Below are 7,605 nucleotides of genomic sequence, written 5' to 3'. Positions count from 1 at the left end.
GAAACGGATCTTACACAGATGTCCGTTCTGTGTGGGATTCTTACAGGAACATTTAAACCGTTTTTTGGGGGGTGGGGGGAGGTTTGAGGTTAACTTTTAAGAGGTTAAGTTTTCAGAGTAAATGGAGCTCGGGGTACCGTCTGGAAACCTCGCCACCATGAGCCAAGGTGACCTACGGAAGGTCTGTCCCCCTCCCACCACGCCCCCGCCTCCCTCCTCACCAGTCCCCAAAGTACTAGAGACTAAGTACTTCCTGGCATGATACTTGGTGAGCACGCAGCCATTGGCTCTTGAAATAGGACTCAGGTTTTATTTAGGTGGGGAAGCCTGGGTTTAGCCTCCCTGGCACTGGCCCGCGAGGACATGAGCCCCGGGGTCAGGTGTTGAAACCAGGATAGCGCTGTCATAATTCTGTATTTCTGTTTCACTTAAGTACTGCATAGTGAATTCGCTCCTGCAGGTCAGAGACACGGCCCATCCCGTCCGCCCCGTGTCCCTCCAGGTAAACTCCCGTCATTGGCTTGTTAAGGGTCCACCCAGTTTTTAGTACACGCGTGAGGAAACATACCTGTATGTTCTCATCTGTAGCCCTTTATTTTAATGCGTACGCGGTCCCCTTCTCTACAGATTGTTTCCTGCCTTGCTTTTTTTCATGGTGACCATGTATCTTGGGGCTCTGTGCCCTCCGGTGGGTAGGGAGCTAGTCTGCTGGAGGAATTTCTCGCAGTGCCCCTCAGTGATGTCTCAGTGCCAGTCCCGAGCCCCCGGGCCTGGAACACTGCTCGCCTGCAGGCGTAGGTGGGGATAAAGCTGAGCAGGACTGAGGAGCCTTGGCTTGGTGCTCATACATGTTTTTAAAAAGGACCAGACGGGACAGGGGGTCCTGGGTGGCTCAGCAGGTTAGGCACCCGAGTCTTTATTTTAGCTCAGGTCATGATTGTGGGTTTGAGCCCCACATCGGGGCGTGGAGCCTGCCTAAGATCCTCTGTCTCTCTCCCCCTCTCCCTCTACCCCCCCTCCCCTGCTGCCCACACACTCTCTCTTTCTCTCTCTCTCTCGAGAAAAAAAGAGCAAGTTAGCATTTTTAACTCCCTAGTATTGCTTTTTCTGGAATTTGTCCTGTTCACTTTTTCCCACTCTGCTGTGCTGAGGCCTTAGTGGGAAATGTTGCCCAGAGGCAGAGAAGCAGATTGATAAACCATCCCTTGTGTGTTGGAAGGCCTTAGGGGCATGTGCAGCTACCCGGGGAGACACAGGACCAAGTGAGATAACTCCAGAAGGCAGCTGTACGGATACCCGCCAGCCCAGGATGGGTATTACCGCCCCTGCACCCGGGCTCTAGGTAGTAAAGTGCGGGTGTCATTCGCTGTCACATCCACCAGGGGGCTGAGTTCAGGTGAGTGGTGTTACCTGCTTCCCGATCTTTCTTAGTGGAGGGGAGGCGGGGTGCAGGCAGGTTAAGGGGAACTGGGGGGAGGAAGGGCAGCCTGGTCCCTCCCTGTGCTGCTGCCCCAACTCATGCCAGTTCCGCGTTGAAGCTTCTCCTTTTTCTCGGAAGGAGGGATGTATGTACAGGTAGGGCAGAGTCCGGCCCGAGGAGGTCTTCGTTTGACATGGGCACGTAACAAGGCCTGACTCTGCAATGCCTGATTCCGTTTCTTTTTGCTTAAAGATAAATTGTAGACATGCCCAGAAGAGCCCTCTTCATTCCTTACTAGAAAGTGTCTCCTCACTACGGTGTCTTTAATGGAAACCTACACCAAAGCCACCTCTCTGGGGGAACGCCAGTCTAAACCGATCCCAAGAACGTACAACCATGGGGCGCCTGGTGGCTCAGTCGGTCGAGTGTCTGACTCTTGATCTCGGCTCAGGTCGTGATCCTGCCCGGGTCGTGGGATTGAACCCCACCTCGGGCTCTGCACTGAGCATGGAGCCTGCTCAGGATTCTCTCTCTCTCTCTGCCCCTCTCCCCCACTCACACTTTCTGTCTCTCCCAAAAAAATTTTTTTTCCCTCAATTAAAAAAAACTCCATGCCACCGTAGAATTTTAAGAAGATTCGCCGTGACTTTGAGATGCACAAATTAGGCTTTGAGAGCCCGGAAAGAGAGTGAAGAAACGAACGTGCGAGTTGCCTGAAAGGTGGTTTTTAGTGTTCAGGACCCTTCCTCCTGCTACTGGTGTCCACACACAGCTCTCCCCGTGGGTAGCACCAGGGTGTACTTTGGCCACGGCACTAAACCCGACGTGACTGGGTGTCTGCGTGACTGTTGCAGGTGAGGAATGGCCCAGCCTTCCCACCTGTAGATACGACACTTCCACGTCTGGCTTTTACCTTGTTTCCAGGCTCTGAGGTACCGTATCTCCGCACTGCTCACCCCGGGAGACCCACAGCATTTTGTAACAGGGAGTTCCTTCTGGGCCCCGGAGGAGGCGTTTCCCTTTCCTTCAGGTCGAGGTTCCTCCAGGACCTTTCAGACTCCACTGGCCTGACCATCGCTCTTTTCTCAACAGCTGAACTGTGCTGTAATTGACTCCCGTAAAATTCACCCATTCCGGGTGTACAATTCGGTGACGTCCAGTAAATGTGCTAAGCGTGCGATCTTCACCCGAATCTAACTTCGGAACATTTCTATCCCCTCGCAAAGATCCTTCCTGCACGTCAGCCCTGGGCTCTCTGGTTTTTGTCTCCACGGGTTCGCCTTTGCCGGACATTTAGACGGAATTAGACGGTACGTGGCATTTTGCCTCTGGCTTCTTTCACCGAACGATGTTCTTGCGGTCCCTCCGTGTTGCGGGGCGTGTCAGAAGTTCGCTTTACGGCTGCGTAGGATTCCATCGTACGGATAGGCCACGTTGGTGTAGCCACTCATCTGTCGGTGGGTGTTTACATTTCTCCAGCTTCTGGGTATTATGAATAGTGCTGCTGTGAACCGATGTGCACATAGGTTTTCACTTCTCAGGTAGGCTCCTAGGGGTGGAATTGCTGGGTCATACGGTGAATCAGCGATCTTTCTAAGAAATTTCCCAAACTGTTCTCAGAAGCAGTGGCACCATTTTGCTTTCCCGCCAGCAATGATAGAGGACTCCAGCTTCTTTCTTTTCTTTTTTTTTTTAAATTTTTTAAATCTTTATTTATCTTTGAGATAGAGACAGAGTGGAGTGGGGGCAGAGAGAAGGGAGACCCAGAACCCGAAACAGGCTCCAGGCTCTGAGCGGTCAGCACAGAGCCCGACGCGGGGCTCGAACTCACCGACCGCGAGATCACGGCCTGAGCCGAAGTCGGGCGCTCAACCGACGGAGCCACCCAGGCGCCCCAACAAATACTTCTTGAGTGTGTGCAGTTCAGTTGGCTGGATTCCGTGATGAACAAGACAGGGAACGTTCCCACTTTCTCAAGAGAAAGGTTATTGCGCAAGAAATAACTGTGAAAACAGGCTGTTTCCCCCCACCCCCACCCCCACCCCCGCCGGGGTAGCACAGTTGCCATTCAGTGATGCCTTGGGCAGAAGCCAGCTGTGGCCACCGATGAGGGTCCCTCAGGTGTAATTAGATCAGGTCCCTGCCTCTGCCAGCGACAAAGGACAGAAACTTTCCCCACTGTCATGAGCGCACTGGCGACTTGCTGCCCACTGTTTTCAGGGCTTGTGAGGACTATAGATTCCTGGAGTCTTTCTGTGGACGATCCACTTTCATCTAGAGTCCCCAGCGTTTCCTGGATCTCAGAAGACATTGGCAGGGCCCTGGAGCCCTGCAGGTGCCCCCCTCCCCCCCCCCCCCCCCCCCCCCCCCCCCCCCGCCTCCAGACCTGCCTGTGAACGTGGTGGGGAAACCACATGTTTATTTTCACTAACCTCTGAGTGAAATGTAGCATTTCCTCTTATCACGAACGTAGGGAAAACCCAAAGAGGTGTTCATCGCTCTCAGGGCTGGCTGCTGGTGGAAATCGCTTATTCTTCTGAACCCCTGTGGTTGTGACAGATGCCCCCGCGTTTGGTTTCGATCCTCAGTCCTCCAAGATCATACCCCTGATCAGACCTGCTGCAAAATCTTGTTCCTGAGTGAATACAGGAGCACACATACCACATCCTAACTTTGCTTTTAAAAATACTGCATGAGGGCGCCTGGGGGGGCTCAGCCGGTCACGCGTCCGACTTTGGCTCGGGTCATGATCTCACGGTTTGTGGGTTTGAGCCCCGCATCAGGCTCTGTGCTGACGGCTCGAGCCCCGTGCTGGGGTCTGTGCTGTCCGCGCGGAGCCCGCTTCGGTTCCTGTCTCCCTTTCTCTCTGCTCCTCCCCTGCTCGTGCTTTCTGTCTTAAAAATAAAGACATCCAAAGCAAAGTTTTTTAAGTGCACATCAAGAAGACAATGTGGCGATGTAGGAGCTGGATGGGGGCACAGAATGGTTCTGTATTTCATTCCTTTCTTACAAACTTACAGCGCTCACTTCATGAAGTGCAGTGAGTGGTCTGATGAGAGCTGGTGATGATGTAGGTCCTATCAATATGCGTGTCCATTGCACTAGGTGTCTTCTCTTAATAAATGTCATTAGCTTGGTTATACCTTGGGGGCATTTTTTTTGCGGAAACAGTTGCGTAGAAACCTGGTGGAAGGAAATGAGACTGCTTAGTGGCAAACTGCGCTCTTGACACGCTGGAACAGCAGGCACAGATCTCACTGTGGGTGAAACGTTCCGTCCGACGTCCGTCCAATGGATTGGGCCACAGGAACCACACAAGACCCTCTCCAAACTGACCCCAGGCAAGATCGTTAGATTAGCGTGGTGACCCATGCCGGTGGCAGCCTGCCGTGCTGGGGGTCGCGCGAAGAACCAGGGAGATCCAGCAGATGGGCTCAGAAGCAAAATACATTCTCGAATGTCCGCGGTATTCCGTTGTCTGAGGAAAACCCAGCAGCACGAGGGGAGACCCCTTGGCGAGAGTGGGCAGTTTACACGATCTGGTCTTTACTCGCCAAATGTGCCTCTAAGAGACACTGTGACCAAGAATGCTCTGAAAAGGTTTGTGCTCAGAGTTCCTTTCCTTGTGACCCGCGGTGGCTTTTTTCACTCACTTTAACTGGAAACAAAACCACGTGGGTATAGCAACCGGGCTCCCGCTAATACAAGACGGAATAACCAGAATAACAGAAACTGAGAAATTTGCCGTATTAACTACATCTATCCCTACAAACCGTGAATTTCTAATTCACAAGGTTGGGGTTTTGGAATCATAGGGAGTGGCAAAGAGAAACCGGTGGTAAGCAGTTTTGATTTTTTTAATGGGACGAGAAGCCAGTCTTACCCCACAGGGTTAGCTGCGTAGGAGTGTGGTGTATTTTCAGCCGAGCCGGAACTAGTTTTGGCGGGGGAGGGAAGGAGAGGCTGGGGGCGGGGGGGGGGGGGGGGGGGGAGGGTGTCCTCAGCCTTTTGGGGCAGTCAGGGGTCTCCAAAGCACCGACTGAGATGCAGTTCTGACAAATGCCACTAGAGGCCGCTAGAAAACACACGAATTAATTCACTGAGCTCCCTCTCTGTCTCTTTTCCTAGAAATAATTTTAGTTCACAGCCAGAAAAAAAGGGCAGGGTGGCTGTTTGATGCCCCATCAAGTGTGCTGGGGCATAAATATCAGTGGAGAGAAGTGTGTTCCAGGTGCCTTTCCATCCAGAGATCAGTTCCCTCCTGCAGAGGTGGGTTGACAAGAGTTGAAAGTCCCCAAGACAGAAGCCTCCCCAGGGCTGGGGTGACACCTGGGCTTTGCTGGGCAGATTCTGTACATTTGGAGCCAGAAGGGGATCTCCGGAGGGAGCACGTTCCTCCTAAGAGGTTGCCCAAGAGAATGAAAAGATGGGTCTGCCCGCGGCATTGTGCAGGAATGTGCATAGTGGCTTTAGTCCTAGTGTCCAAGCATGGGAAGCCTCCCAGTGTCCATCAGCAGGTGAATGGAAAACCAGCTATGGCACACCCAAGGAAGGGAACACTACTCGGCCATAAAAGTAACACACACACACACACACACACACACTGGTGGGTCTCGAAAACATCAGAGCGAAGGAGACCACACAGAAAACGTTGCCCACGGTACGACTCCGTGTCAAGTTCTGGAACAGGAAACGGGAATCTGTAGTGGTAGGAGGCATCTCCAGGGTTGTCTGAGACTTCCAGGAGGGATGGAAATATTTTGCAGTTTGAACGTGGAGATGGTTACAAGAGTATACAGTTTTCAAAATTCACCACGGTAGACACTTTTAAGTGGGTGCAAATTATACACTTCAAGTGACACCTTGAAAAGGTAGTGCTTTTTATTTTAAAAATACAAAGCACCCTTCCCGTGTTCTTAAATGCAGATGCCAATGCCTGCCAATCACAGAATTTCAAAAGGCCGGTCAATTTACAGTCACACGTAATCAAAAAAAATTTTTTGCTCCGTCGTGTAGATGGAAAGACCGTTTCCGCCTCAGGCTTGGAGAGAGGAGTGAGAGTAGGGTCGCGAGGGGCAGGCCAGTCCCTGGACATGGGAGGTGGTGACCCCGGCTTCAACCGCCACGTGACTGCAAGTGGATGAGACTCCCAAGGCCAGTCTGCCCCTAATTCAGGGCAACACGGGCAAGTATGGCGGCTGCAACCACTACGGGACAGCATTGGAGGATGGAAATGATCAGATGAGGTGTTTGGCTTTGGCCAGGCTGGGCTTGCTCTAGACTGACGTGGGAGGGGCGGCAGGGTGCCCCGTTCCACCCCTGGGGACCCTCCGTGTGGGTTTGCTGCAGGGCCACACCACGTGCCCTGGGGACCCGCTCCGGAGACTCCCTGTCTCTGTTGAGGTGACCACACACAGGCCACCCACATGAGCAGGGGCGCCGGGCTGAGACCGTGAGCAGGGGAGGTTGGAGCTGGTGGGTTGACCCCCTGCAGATCGACTCTCCCCAGGTCCTGCAACTCACCCATGTGTGACGACAGTCCCCTGATTGTGCGTGGGCCCAGCAGTGCCCCCTCGGTCTCTCACTCTGTCACACTGGCTCTCCCTCAGTCCTGGTCTCCCCAGTTTGTCCCACTCTGCTTTCTAGGGCATCCAGTGTAGATAGACGCCCGTAGGATGTTCAGCCAGAGATGCTGACCGAGGCCGGCGGATGTGCAAGCTTGGAATTCTGGGTAAGTTTGGGAGCCTTCAGCACCTTGTTCGCATTCCAAGCCCTGACACTGGATGAGAGGTCACCCAAGGAGTGAGCGTTGATTAAAAGCAGAAGAAGCAAGAGACGGAGCTGGGGAGCCCTCCGCTGGTGGGGCCTGGAGGCGAGGTACGTCCAGGGAGGCTGGAGGAGGGCTGAGAGAACAGCCATGGCCACGCTCTTGCTGAGGTCACCAGCGGTCCTTACTGTGTGCACTTCACGAGGGACAGCCATTCAGGTCTCAACAACAGACACCTGGGTGGGGAGACCGAGGGCTCCAGAGCAAAGGGGAAGAGAGAAATGAATGACAACCAGTGTGGGCCACCCTTGAAAAAGTGTCACTGTCCTGGGAGCCAAGTTCAATGCCGCTCTGATTCTCTTGTTACATTATAACCATCTGGTGTTCTCTGTCTTTTCGTTTAGGATTTGTGTCCTTC

The sequence above is a fragment of the Felis catus genome, chromosome D4 (assembly GCF_018350175.1).
Source record: "Felis catus isolate Fca126 chromosome D4, F.catus_Fca126_mat1.0, whole genome shotgun sequence".
NCBI lineage: Eukaryota > Metazoa > Chordata > Mammalia > Carnivora > Felidae > Felis > Felis catus.
This window is presented reverse-complemented; position numbering follows the sequence as displayed.